General features: G+C 41.5%; 1 protein-coding gene across 5 annotated transcripts in view; it reads right to left on the reverse strand.

Moving 5' to 3' along the window:
* The window catches only part of LOC115934550 (WD repeat domain phosphoinositide-interacting protein 3-like), a 56343-nt gene that overhangs the window by 23659 nt on the left and 17701 nt on the right, over nt 1-14983 (reverse strand). The window contains exons 1-3 of one of the 5 annotated variants that reach the window (XM_055388617.2): nt 9197-9347; nt 1520-1633; nt 634-766 (exon numbers count right to left, since the gene is read on the reverse strand). The gene's annotated coding sequence lies outside the window, so the exon portion shown is untranslated. Of the gene's footprint in view, nt 1-633; nt 767-1519; nt 1634-8149; nt 8762-9196; nt 9348-14983 lie in introns of those variants that run through there. The other 4 variants (XM_055388615.2, XM_055388616.2, XM_055388619.2 and 1 more) reach the window with 4 other exon arrangements.

A 14983-nucleotide genomic window follows, 5' to 3' on the forward strand; every position in this document is an offset into this window, starting at 1 on the left:
TCTAATGTCTTGATCTTGGTCTAATCTTCTAAACGCCCAGGTTGGTGACAAACTGAGCTACAGTTAAGTAGTTCATAGAGCCGTCGTACACTCAAAATAATGTTTAATCTTTCTTTAACTTTTAATTTTGTCACAGCAGTTTTATATATTATACCATTCTTATCCCTTCGTAATTGCTCTTTAACTGCCACCTTAAAGACTCCAATCACCTAAATAAAAACATTTTGTCCACAAATCCACCACAACCAGAAAAGGGTACTAAGAAATTTTAAAAGGTATATACATTCTGACACCTTTTTTTTTTTGCCATTCTAGATATCAATCATTTCTTAATACTTTTAAATTAACTGGAAATGAAACATCAGCTCTCATTTAGCTGTAAGTTTCACATATTTAAAACGTCTCATTTTTTTTAAGTCTACAAAATAAATTTAGACCAGAAATTTTTACCAATATTTCAGACATACACAAGAAGTTATGTTTGAACCCCTACCAACATACTCAAATATATATATCATTCACATATATTTGAGAATACATATATACTACATGTATATATGTATATGCACACATACACACACACACACACACACACATATATATATAATTTGAAAAACAGTAGTATCTACTCACAACCAGTGTCTTTGAGGTGGTTGATGGCACTGGAAAAAGACGAACACAACGGAGAAATCCAGCACCTTGTTTCTTATGGATCTTCTTGTGATTCCATACACTGATTGTAACTGAATCAGACTTTTCAATATACCTAAAAATGAAAATGGCTGCATAAGTATGTTGGTAGTTATAAGGCAGTGGGCGTAAAATTTTTCTTTTGTTCTTTTTATACCCTAAAGTTACAAATATGCTTCAGAGCCTGGCTAGATTATGCAAAATACATGAGTTAATCCACAGGATTGAATATAAAGTTTTTAAAAATCTTGAAAGTAAAATTTTTAAAAACAATTTTAGTATATTTTTATCACATCTGCCACTCTCAAGCTGGGATATAATTCTAGTTAGTAAAAAGGCTATTTTGGTAGCTAGTATCTAATAACACTAAGCGAGTTTATTAAATAACTTGTTTCCAAGAAAAAGAATCTTAAAAACTTTTATCATGGCAGGGCACAGTGGCTCACGCCTGTAATCCCAGCACTTTGGGAGGCTGAGGCGGGCGTATCACGAGGTCAGGAGATCGAGCCATCCTGGCTAACACGGTGAAATCCCATCTCTACTAAAAATAAAAAATAAAAAAATAATTAGCCAGGCGTGGTGGCGGGCGCCTGTAGTCTTAGCTACTCGGGAGGCTGAGGCAGGAGAATGGCGTGAACCCGGGAGGCGGAGCTTGCAGTGAGCCGAGATCGCGCCACTGCACTCTAGACTGGGAGACAGAGCGAGACCCCATCTCAAAAAAAAAAAAAAAAAACAACTTTTATCACAGTCACATTTTAAATACATTTCAATGACATGACCTACTTTCAAGGGATAGTGTCAAGGCTGCCAGACCAAAAATCTGACCTACCTGTTATATTTTAAAATGCTGTAGAACAAAAGCTGTTTGTAACGCTTTTCCCCTGCTTCTTTCCTGTATGCAGGCCTTGAACGAGCAGGACTCTTGCAGATTTCACTTCACCTCCTGCAGACAAGCAGTGCAGGGAAAAGCATTACTGTACTTGTCTGTGGATATACCTGCAAGTACGTAAAGGCTCTACCACAGCCAATTAGTAACATGGCATCAACTCATGCAAAAAGATAATATAATAACATAATGATGTCAGTAGAATCCTAGCTCTATTTCAATGACATTAAGAGGTCAAAGTTTTAGTCTAAAGTATTGCTAATTCAATAAATTAGCAATATCAGAAAAATTCACCTAGTATAGAGAAAAGCCTAAACCACTGAAGTAAGGACTAAAGCTTTCAAATAAGGAACAGGGAAGGTACACTTGAGCCCCGGGATCTAGCTATGCCTAAAAAATGCCCACCCCCGGGCTTTTCATTATGCAAATCAGTACATTCCCTTTTTAAAAATTAAGCCGATTTGAACTTGGTCTCTGTTGCTTGCAAATGAAAAGATATGAACTAAAATATTGTTCAGTATGCATGTACCAATTTTCAAATACACCTACCCGACCTATCTTGGTATATATCTACTGGCATGTAATTCCAGAGCCAGAATCCAGTAATTAAGTAGCTGAATTACCCAAACCAAACATTTTTTTTAAAGTCACATTAAACCAGTTGTCCAACTAGTAAGCCTGGTTTACAGGTATGCTGAAATACATATATTGATTACCTCAGTCCTCAGAGCAATGCACCACTGGCTTAAGCAACTTCACCTGTTTAGTCCAGTGTGCCATAATATTTTTTATGTGTACCATGAAATGAAAAGGTTGGGAAGCTCTACATTAAACCATAATAAGAAATTGCTAATTATGGACCTTCTAGAAGACAGCCTAACTCTGAATTACTCAAAATTATGAAATGTATTATTTAAGTGTACATGTCACAAACATTCTGTCCAAATATTCCTGGGCCAGAAATTAATCAGAAATATTACCTTTTCTTATACACAGAGAAGTACATGCTCTCACTTTAATGAAATCTCATGTAATATAACATACATGGCCACGTAAAAGAAAAAGTAAAGACTTTTATAATTGAAAGTTAAATAGAGGGCTCTATTAGCTTCTATTAAAACTTTGACTTCACTAACAAATACATGATTTATAAACAAGTTTCAGCATGTTTTGTTGAGGGGGTAGATGGCAACCTCTATAGGTGAATATAATGTTACCATATAGACCTAAGTATAATATATATACTCAGGATTTTGGGCTAAAATTTAATTATTAGACTTTTGTTTGTACACTTAGCCAATTAAAGGCAAGGATTTTGCAAAATGACCTCAGACACAAGCAAGAGAGAAGCCTCTGGTAGCCAATTAATATTAACCATAAGATAAAACATAATAAGCACATGCAAAGATGTTCAACATCATTAGTCATGAGGGAAATGCACTTCCAAACCATGATGAGGTACAACTTCATACCCACTAGGGGGGCTACAATTTTTTTAAAGGAAAATAACAAGCGACAGACGAATAAAGAAACTTCCAGTGGAAAACAACACTCATGACAGACCAAAATCAGGATGCCATCAGCAATACTCTGAACCTACACTGTCCAAAATGGTATCCACCAACCACATGGGACCTTTGAGTACTTCAAATGTGGCTAGTCCACATTGAGGCAAGCTGCAAAAGAAAACACTGATTTTTTCTTAACACAAAATGAGAAAACCACTGATTTTTCAAAGACATAGTAAATATGTATATATACATAAATATGTAAGTAGCTCAATATTTTTATACTGCCATGTAGAAAATATTTTTGACATATTGAATTAAATAAATTATGCTTCATTTTAAGCATAATAAATTATGCTTATTATGCATAATATATTATATTATGGGTCTCACTATGTTGCCCAGTGTGGTCACAAACTGCCGGCCTCAAGTTATCCTCTCACCTCAGCCTCCCGAGTAGCTGGATTACAAGTGCAAGCCCAGTTTATTATGCTTAACGTCATCTGTTTCTTTTTACTTATCTTAATGTAGATACTAGGAAATTTAAAATTACAGATGAGCTCCCATTTGTGGCTTACATTATATTTCTACTCAACAGTTCGGATCTAAATCTAGAAGATAACGGAGCAATGTATTCAACATTTGGAGATAAAGTGCTATTTCATCTAGAAGCCTGTACTCGAACCATACCAACAGATAAGAAATCAAAGTATATTTTCTGATAAGATCTAAACTTTCTTCCCATCTTTGTATTATTTCTCAAAATGACAACAGAAGATAGAGTTCACCAAATCAGGAGAGTAAACAAAAAATAGGAAGTCACTAAATCCAGAAGAGACAAAGGAAATTGCCAACATAACAATAAAGGCAAGTCCCAGGACAACTGCACAGCAGGTCTTAGAGAACCATTACGCCAGAATGAAGAAAGAGAACACAGACCCCCAGGAGGGGTATCTCCAAGAAGAAACAAAGCCAAAGGAATACTGACAGAACTGAATATATGGAGAAAAGATCTTTAGTTCTTTAGGAGAGTTTGAGGATTATGACATGTAATTTCTCATTTCTAGCTAGGAGAGGAATAGAAAACTAAACAAAAGGGAAAAGTAGCTACTAATTTCAGAAAAAACAAAAGCTGTCAAGAAAGAAAATATAATTCTTGTACCCATGTGACCCAACTATGGATATTTACATAATCATAATAACGTAAACATGGAACAATGGTTTAACCAAAAAGGTTCCTATAATTATATTGGAAGACTAAAGAAAGATAGGTTTCAACTTAACCTGATTATACTATTCTACAAAAAGTTAACTTGAGAGCCAAGTTACTCTAACGTGGTCAAAAGCTATCAGGTTTCCTGAAGTTAGTGAGACATCTAGTGGTAAATACAAGGTGGCTAGAGAACTTGGCATTTAAAAAAATTTCTTGGCTGGGCGTGGTGGCTCACGCCTGTAATCCCAGCATTTTGGGAGGCCGAGGCTGGCGGATCACGAGGTCAGGAGATAGAGACCATCCTGGCTAACATGGTGAAACCCCATCTCTACTAAAAATACAAAAAATTAGCCAGGCGTGGCGCCATGCGCCTGTAGTCCCAGCAACTCGGGAGGCTGAGGCAGGAGAATCGCTTGAACCCGGGAGGCACAGGTTGCAGTGAGCTGAGATCGCGCCATTGCACTCCAGCCAAGAGTGAAACTCCATCTCAAATAAATAAATAAATAAATAACGTCATTATGGTGTATAGGCATACTTAAAAACCTGTGTAATAGAATAAAGCCATAATTTTTAAGGCCTTGAATTAATAAAATATGTAGTGAAACAAGATTAAGACGCTAGCATATATAAAGGGAAATTTTTAAAGTTAAATTTCCTTACATTATAGACAAGGTTAACCTCCTTACTGCCAAGGGCTTTGAAATTAATAATATGAGAAGCAGCACACAAAAACATTAAATTTATAAAAAGGTCTGAAATAAATGTACTGAAGGAGTAATCTTATTCTACTTCTCCATACCTAAGAATTTAAAATATTAGAAATTACACTAAACTGCTTTTTGCAGCCTTTGGTTTTCAAAAACAATAATGGTCTGAAAATTATCCTAAAGTTTTTACTGTAAAGAATATTTTTCTATCCAAACCATTGTAAGAAAAGCCTGTATCTGACAGTCATATAGGTATAATGATATAGAAATTATACACTTTATAATCAATTTGTTCTAGAAATATTAGTTGAAGTTGATAGTGTTACCATACAGCCCATTTTAACGATCATATGTTAATGTGTCACAAAGAACAGAAGTAGCTTGATGGATGAAATTGGATTCTAACCCCCAATTGCCTGAGGAATCTAAAATTTGGGATCAAATTATTAAATTAGTCCCACCTTCTTAGCATTGACAAATACCAAACAATTCACTGACTGTGGTTTTAAGAATAATATGTGGAAAGGTCTAATATCAATTGTGGGCAGAGCTCTCATGGTTCAAATATTTCCTCTTCTTCAGAAAGACAGTGTATGAGTGTGTGAGTGTGTGAGTGAGTGTGTGTGTGTGTGTGACCATGCAAGAAATGTTTATACCTTTCAGTAAAAAGGCAATTCCGCAATAAGGTTATTACCAAGTAACTAAAATTTATACAGCATATTGAAATCAAAGGTACTCTATAAATTTAAAATACTAATATGGTATTAACTTAAAGCAAAGAACAATAATTTTAAAACATCTTACAGCCCAAGTGTATTGTAAACCAAATATAAATTCACTGTGGGATCTGTCTTTTTTTAAGTGATTTTTTTTCCTCTATTAGGGAACCCAGGTCTAAATGAACTGTTAAACACTTAGTCTAAAGGTATGCCAAACATTTCTTAAGGTCTTAACAAAGAATCAACTTTTTTTTTTTTTTAAACAAAATGAGGCCTAGGTTAAATATTTTATTTGGCTTCTCAAGATGGACTGAGAAGTTGGGCACCAGCTCCAGACCAATTCCTGGACGCACATCAAACACAGCCCTGTCATTTATCCAGTCAGTCAAAACAATCTTTTCCATCTAACCTTTAATGTTTATGTCCTAAAAAGCTGCTAATTAAATCCAGCTCTTGAGATCTATTTGCTAAAATATATACCATCTAATTTGTAAATGATGAACAAAAAAGAAAAAAAAAATGTTCGCTTTCCTGGCAAAACAGAAGACTCCACTATAACCAAAGGAGGAAGGACAATGTTTTTAACATTTGTCAAATTTTAAGAGAAAACTATTCAGAGACAAATAGTTGTAAGAAACTCAGAGTACCTCAAACTGTTTTTACTATTAAGTGGACACAGGGTATTTTAAAAATCCTCAGAAAAACCTGAAACAAAATCACTCTATAAATGTAGTTCAATATTCCCTCTTCCCCTAAAATATAAGCATAATCTTTCCTCTTAACAAACTTTACTTATAAATTTTTATAATGTATCATAGGCAGTACGGAAACCACAGATAAACACTTTAAGATCTACTGAGTCATACTTAAAACCTCAACTCATTTTATCTGCAGAAAATCAAAATCCCTATTTTTTCCCTCATTTTCTCTATATAGCCTAGAGGGATGTAAATGCAAACAGCTTATTTCTGATGCTTTCTGCACACCTGGGATCGCATGTTCTTTCGACGATCACTGATTCCAGATAGCAACAGATAAACTCTAAAGCAACAAAGATCCCCTAAAAAGGTTTCCATTGACTTCTCCCAATATAAGGACATTGAATGGGGGGGAGTGGGGGGAAATAGAAGTATCTATCCTCCAATCCAGGTTTTCCACTAAGAACCACTCAGTTAATGATTGCCTGCATTTTTCCCTAGGGAAAGCAAAACTGTCATGAAAGTCGTATATTATTTAAATTGCAGCCAACAGACATTCGAGATAAATTCTCAAATACCAAATTCACTGCAAGTTTTCATCTAGCTGTACTGGGATGTGACACACAGGCATTCAACTACAAAATTAGCTCAAATAAATCTCAAAGTCTAGTGTGGGCAAACATAATTACAGTTTATTCGTACACGTGCACGCACACACAAATCCTCTACGGAAAATTATCTTTCTCACCACTCATCGGAATATAAACGTGGACAATTTATCAGGGGTAAATGGTGAAGGTAGGATAAGGTCGTGATTTCAATTCCTTTTCAAACCAAATACAAGTTTTCCTAAAATGGGGGTGATATGTCCATGTAAGAATACCAAAAATGGCACTGTAAGCAAAAATGTACCTGTAATGTTAAAGATTTCATGCACCTGGAATCATAAACACTTTGTAAGTGTAGTCTTCTATCTAGCAACCCCTCCGGACATTATTTTCCATTTAGAAAAAGGAAGGGGGAGGGTGGGGAGAGTAAGAGAAAGTTTGCTCTAAAGTTTGTATGAGCACATAGTTAGAAAAGCACTCCCTACCCGCCTCCAAAAGTGTGTTTTTAAAGCAGGTCTGGAGTTAGAAGTGACACAAGTTCTGCGGCCTACAAGGTACAACCCCAAACATGCCACCCTACAATCAGACACTTCCAAAACACAGTGCACAATGAGTCCGAGCCGTCGGATCAGACAGGCACACGGGAAAAGTCAACCTCAGTCTCCTCTCCTCAGAGAGACCTGAGTTTAAGGTGTGCGGCCCCGGCAACGGTGGCCGGAAGCGGGGAGTAAAGGTTTTGCAAGCGGGCATAAGTGGGTGTGCAAGGTAACAACCCGGGAACACACACGTACACCCTCCCGTTAAGCGCTCCATCTTTAAGGAGTGTTTACTGCGCGCAGTCAGCAACCGGATTCAATAATCCCCTTCACGAGCCCACCTGGGCCGTAGCCCAGGGGCTACTGCTCCCCGAGCCCCGGGAGGCAGCGTCGGGCTCCTTGACCAAGACTTTTCGGCCCGAAATCCGCTGCGATGCGAACGGGTGTATCCTCCCCTCCACAAAAGACTACCCCGCCTCCCCGAGTCATCCTCGGCTTTTTAAAGAATGTCCAAACCAGAGCGAGTGGCTTTCCAATTACTCTCCCTGAACTAGGCCTTCCTACTCCTCCGACCCCCAACTCACCACTGATCGCGATCCTGGCCCTTCCCAAGTCAACAGGCACCCCGCGCCAGCTCGCCCACCCGGCGGCTGCCCAGCCCGGCCGGCGCTCCCCATCACCTGTCGGGCGCAGTTTGACTGGCCCGTTCCTCCGGCTTCAGGGGTTGGACATGTCCCCGGCGGCGGGGTTGGCGGGGGCGGCGGGCGGGACGGGGACAGGGGCAACGTCGAAGCGCGGCGGAGTCACCACAGAGGCAGGGGCTGAGGCCCGAGCTGCCGGTGCTGCGACCGCCACGGCCGGAGGGTCCCGGATGTGGCGAGCGTCGTCGTCCTGAGCCGCTGAGGACGCCGGACGCTGAGCTCCCCGCTCCTCCCACTTCTTCCTTGGTCCGGGCAGCACAACTAGGCGGCAGCCGGCCGCTGGCGCCCCAGCCGTCTCCTTGCGGCCTCTGCGGCCTTTCCCTCCTCTCCTCTAGGCTACGCCCAGTAGCCGACCGGGCTGGTCGGCTGAGGCGGGCGGTGCTCGGCGGCGCCGGAGCAGGACTCTGGGCTCGGCTACTCCTCCTCCACCCGCCCTTTTGTCTGAGGGACCCGGGACCTGGGGCTGCCGCCACCACTGGTCGGCTCCGGGGGGCTGGGAGGAGACGGGAGTTGGGGCCGTTGGGGCCGGGCGGGGCCAGCGGGCGCGCGCAGGGTACCCAGGGTGCCCTGGGCTGGCACCGGCCGTCAGGGAGTGGGTGAGGTGCCGCCGAGGGTCTCACGCGGAACGCGGGCAGGGAGCAAAGTGGCAGCGGGGGCGACAACTCTGGCACCTGGAGGAGCATAGTGTCCGGTCCACTTAAGGAGAGCTTTTGTCCAAGCAGGGCCGACTGCATTTATTAGACGCCCACTGCGTGCAGAGCGCTCCTAGAGGCTGGGGCGAGGAAGGTTAGAACCGAATCCGCTGCCCGCTGGGAATCTGGCGTCTCTCGGGGGAGGGAAGAGACAGCATTCCCACGCCAATGGTTCCAGCAAAGCCCCAGGAGTGCTCTGCTCCTGGTCTTGTAGTTGACACCTCCATCGGGGACTCACCTGGGGGAGGCGATCGGGTTACCTGCCGGCTCCCGCTCTTTTCAGGTGCAGCCAAGGATAGGGAGATGATAACATCTGAAAGGATTAACAAGATAAACCTTGGAGAGTAATGTATGAAGGGTTGGTCATACACTGCTGTATTTAGTTATCTCAGGAGGAGAAAGAAAATTTCTTTTTAAATGTGTGCCTTATCCTTTGACCTTGTAACTGTACTGCTAGGAATTTTTTTTTTTTTTTTTTTTTTTTTTTTTTTGACAGGGTCGCCCTCTGTCGCCCAGGCTTGAGTGCAGTAGTGTGACCACGCCTCTGCAGCCTCAACTTCCTGGGCTCTGGTGATACTCTCACCTGAGCCTCTGGAGTAGCTGGGACCACAGGTGTGCACCACGACGCCCCACTAATTTTTGTATTTTTAGTAGAGACATGTTTAGTAGAGACATTTAGGTTTCCCCACGTTGCCCAGGCTGGTCACGAACTCCTGACCTCAAGAGATCCGCCTGCCTCGGCCTCCCAAAGTGCTGGGATTACAGACCTGAGCCACCATGCCTGGCCCTATTCTTGACAAATAAATAATAGTACGGCAGATATTCTTTGCTATATTCCATTAATAACAAAAGGAATGAGGGAACAGCATAATGGTCCATGAACCGCATGCTTTTTAATGCAGCCATTTAACTGACAAGTTTTATGAAGATCATATAATATGGAAGAATGTATATGTAATGCAAAGTTTAAAAACAGAATAGAAGTTGTATGCATATGCATGCAAAAGTATGTAGCACAATGTAAACTACTAAGAACAACAGCGTGGGAAATTTTTTATGTGATTCATTAGTTTTGCTTTAGGCTGTTGTAACATTAATGCAATTTTAAATGTTTTGGATTAATATATTTTAATCCTTATTCCATGCCAGTCATTTCTTTTAATGCATCAGTGAAGTCACCTCTCCAGATAGTTACCTCTGAGAGCATTTCATCAGTTTGGATACAGCCTTACAATTAAAGTAATCCAAAAAAGTATATGAAGTTCTAGACATCACACTAGAAATACCACAGATAGGCCGGGCAGGGTGGCTCACCCCTGTAATCCCAACACTTTGGGAGGCCAAGGCGGGCGGATCATTTGAGGTCAGGAGTTCAAGACCAGCCTGGCCAACTTGGTGAAATCCCATCTCTGCTAAAAAAAAAAAAAATATATATATATATATATACATATGTATATATTAATTAGCCAGGCGTGATGGCACATGCCTGTAGTCCCAGCTACTAGGGAGGCCGAGGCACGAGAATCGCTTGAACCCGAGAGGTGGCAGTGAGCCAAGATCACGCCACTGCACTTCAGCCTGGGCAACAGAATGAGGCTCCATATCAAAAATAAATACATAAATAAATAAAATAAAAATACCAGAGATAGTGCCAGCAATTCATTCAACAAATATTAAGTGGCTATTTTGTGCAGAACAATGAGCAAGGTCCTTTAGAAATGCTTCCTTGTACTACAGATATATACAAATCAATGTGAACAATAGCTGCTACCACAATTTAAGAGGCTGAACAGTGGCAAAAAACTTAGCAAACTGATGTACACATTCACATTTGCCTTATTTTTATGGCACATTCTTTGTTCCCAGCCACCCAACTAACATAATTTGTAGCTTTATATTAGTTAATATAAGTTAGGATTTCAGAAGGTGATGGGAGACCTGGGGGAGACTGCTTGTTTTGAAGTTTAAAGCAGTACATTCAAAAATGTAAGTGACAGCATAGAAAAATGTATACAGGGTTAACATGCAGAGGTTTGTATTTAGGCTTTCTTGTAAGTTTAAATACTATTGTTTAAAACAAATATTCAGATAAGAATAACACTTTAAACCATTCAAGGACTGGGCATGGTGACTCATGCCTGTAATCCTAGCACTTTGGGAGGGTGAAGCAGAGGAATCAGTTGAGCTCAGGAGTTTGAAACCAATGTGGGCAACATGGCGAAACCTCATATCTACAAAAAATTAGCTGAGAGTGGTGGCATGCACCTATAGGCCCAGCTACTCGGAAGGCTGAGATAGGAGGATCACCTGAGCCCACAGAGGTCAAGGTTGCAGTGAGCCATGATCATGCTACTGCATTCTGTGGGGGAAAGAAATAGAGATCAGACTGTTACTGTGTCTATGTAGAAAGAGGAAGACATAAGAAACTCCATTTTGGGGATCTAATTAAACTAAAGAGCTTCTGCACAGCAAAAGAAACTATCATCAGAGCAAACAGGCAACCTACAAAATGGGAGAAAATTTTCGCAACCTACTCATCTGACAAAGGGCTAATATCCAGAATCTACAATGAACTCAAACAAATTTACAAGAAAAAAACAAACAACCCCATCAAAAAGTGGGCAAAGGACATGAACAGACACTTCTCAAAAGAAGACATTTATGCAGCCAAAAGACACATGAAAAAATGTTCACCATCACTGGCCATCAGAGAAATGCAAATCAAAACCACAGTGAGATACCATCTCACACCAGTTAGAATGGCAATCATTAAAAAGTCAGGAAACAACAGGTGCTGGAGAGGATGTGGAGAAATAGGAACACTTTTATACTGTTGGTGGGACTGTAAACTAGTTCAACCATTGTGGAAGTCAGTGTGGCAATTCCTCACGGATCTAGAACTAGAAATACCATTTGACCCAGCCATCTCATTACTGGGTATATACCCAAAGGACTATAAATCATGCTGCTATAAAGACATGCACACATATGTTTATTGAGGCATTATTCACAATAGCAAAGACTTGGAACCAACCCAAATGTCCAACAATGATAGACTGCATTAAGAAAATGTGGCACATATACACCATGGAATACTATGCAGCCATAAAAAATGATGAGTTCATGTCCTTTGTAGGGACATGGATGAAACTGGAAATCATCATTCTCAGTAAACTATCGCAAGAACAAAAAACCACACACCACATATTCTCACTCGTAAGTGGGAATTGAGCAATGAGAACACATGGACACAGGAAGGGGAACATCACACTCTGGGGACTGTTGTGGGGTGGGGGGAGGGGGGAGGGATAGCATTGGGAGATATACCTAATGCTAGATGATGAGTTGGTGGGTGCAGCGCACCAGCATGGCACATGTATACATATGTAACTAACCTGCACATTGCGCACATGTACCCTAAAACTTAAAAGTATAATAATAATAAAAAATAAATAAATAAATAAAAGAAACTCCATTTTTATCTGTACTAAGAAAAATTCTGCTGCCTCGTGTTGTGGGAAGTCACGGACCCCAAATGGGGGGACCGGCTGAAGCTATGACAGAAGAACATGGATTGTGAAGATTTTATGGACATTTATTAGTTTCCCAAATTAATACTTTTGTAATTTCTTATGCCTGTCTTTACTGCAATCTCTAAACATAAATTGTAAAGATTTCATGGACACTTATCACTTCCCCAGTCAATACCCTTGTGATTTCCTATGCCTGTCTTTATTTTTTTATTTTTTATTTATTTATTTATTTTTGAGAGGGCGTCTCGCTCTGTGGCCCAGGCTGGAGTGCAGTGGCACAATCTCGGCTCACTGCAAGCTCCGCCTCCTGGGTTCAGGCCATTCTCTTGCCTCAGCCTCCTGAGCAGCTGGGACTACAGGCGCCCCCAACCATGCCCAGCTAATTTTTTGTATTTTTAGTAGAGACGGGGTTTCACCGTGTTCACCAGGATGGTCTCGATCTCCTGACCTCGTGATCCACCCACCTCGGCCTCCAAAAGTGCTGGGATTACAGGCGTGAGCCACCGCGCCCAGCCAACCTGTCTTTACTTTAATCTCTTAATCCTGCCAGTCGAGGAGGATGTATATCGCCTTAGGACCCTGTAATAATTGCATTAACTGCACAAATTGTAGAGCATGTGTGTTTAAACAATATGAAATCTGGGCACCTTGAAAAAAGAACAAGATAACAGCAATGTTTAGGAAACAAGAGAGATAACCTTAAACTCTGACCGCTGGTGAGCCGGGCAGAACAGAGCCATATTTCTCCTCTTTCAAAAGAAATGGGAGAAATATCGCTGAATTCTTTTTCTCAGCACGGAACGTCCCTGAGGAAGAGAATACGCGCCTGGAGGTATAGACTTATAAACAGCCCCCCCAGGTGTGCCTGTCTCTTATGGTCGAAACTGCAGAGATGAAATATACTCCAGTCTCCCATAGCACTCCCAGGCTTATTAGAAAGAGGAAATTCCTGCCTAATAAATTTTGGTCAGACCAATTGATCTCAAAACCCTGTCTCCTGATAAGATGTTATCAGTGACAATAGTGCCCGGAACTTCATTAGCAATTTTAATTTTGCCTCAGTCCTGTGGTCCTGTGATCTCACCCTGCCTCCACTTGCCTTGTGATATTCTATTACCCTGTTAAGTATTTGATGTCTGTCACCCACACCTATTTGCACACTCCCTCCCCTTTTGAAAATCCCTAATAAAAACTTGCTGGTTTTTGTGGCTTGTGGGGCATCACGGATCCTACCAACGTTTGATGTCTCCCCCGGACGCCCAGCTTTAAAATTTCTCTTTTGTACTCTGTCCCTTTATTTCTCAAGCCAGCCGACGCTTAGGAAAAATAGAAAAGAACCTACATGATTATCAGGGCTGGTCCCCCGAAAGCCTTGAGATGCTGTTAATCTGTAACCCTAGCCTCAACCCTGTGCTCGCAGAAACATGTGCTATATTGACTCAAGGTTTAATGGATTTAGGGCTGTGCAGGATGTGCCTTGGTAAAAATGTGTTTGCAGGCAGTGTGCTTGGTAAAAGTCATCGCCATTCTCCAGTCTTGAGTACCCAGGGACACAACGCGCTGCGGAAGGCCACAGGGACCTCTGCCCAAGAAAGCCTGGGTATTGTCCAAGGTTTCCCCCCACTGAGACAGCCTGAGATATGGCCTTGTGGGAAGGGAAAGACCTGACTGTCCCCCAGCCCGACACCCGTAAAGGGTCTGTGCTGAGGAGGATTAGTGAAAAAGGAAGGCCTCTTTGCAGTTGAGATAAGAGGAAAGCATCTGTCTCCTGCTCATCCCTGGGAATGGAATGTTCCGGTGTAAAACCCGATCGATCGTACATTCGATTTACTGAGATAGGAGAAAACCGCCTTATGGCTGGAGGTGAGACGTGCTGGCAGCAGTACTGCTCTTTACTGCACTGAGATGTTTGCGTGAAGTCAAACGTAAATCTGGCCTATGTGCACATCGAGGCACAGCACCTTTCCTTAAACTTGTTTATGACACAGAGTCCTTTGCTCACATGTTTTCCTGCTGACCCTCTACCCACCATTACCCTATAGTCCTGCCACATCCCCCTCGCCGAGATGGTAGAGATAGTGATCAATAAATACTGAGGGAACTCAGAGACCAGTGCTGGTGCAGGCCCTTGCTTGCTGAGCGCTGGTCCCCTGGGCCCACTTTTATTCCTCTATACTTTGTCTCTGTGTCTTATTTTTTTTCTCAGTCTCTCATCTCCACCTTGCGAGAAATACCCACAGGTGTGGAGGGGCAGGCCCCCTTCAGCATTCCAGCACCACTGCATTCCATCCTGGGCAGCAGACTAAGACTGTCTCAAAAACAAAAAAAAAGATGGCTGGGTGCAGTGGCTCGTGCCTGTAATCCCAGCACTTTATAATGTTAACTGTAATTTTTTGGCAGGTTTTTTTTTTTTTAATCAAATTGAGGAAATTCTCCCCATATACCTTTCATACTTTTTTTTTTTTTTGAGAGGAAGTCTTACTCTGTCACCC

Source organism: Gorilla gorilla, chromosome 4 (genome assembly GCF_029281585.2).
Source record: "Gorilla gorilla gorilla isolate KB3781 chromosome 4, NHGRI_mGorGor1-v2.1_pri, whole genome shotgun sequence".
NCBI lineage: Eukaryota > Metazoa > Chordata > Mammalia > Primates > Hominidae > Gorilla > Gorilla gorilla.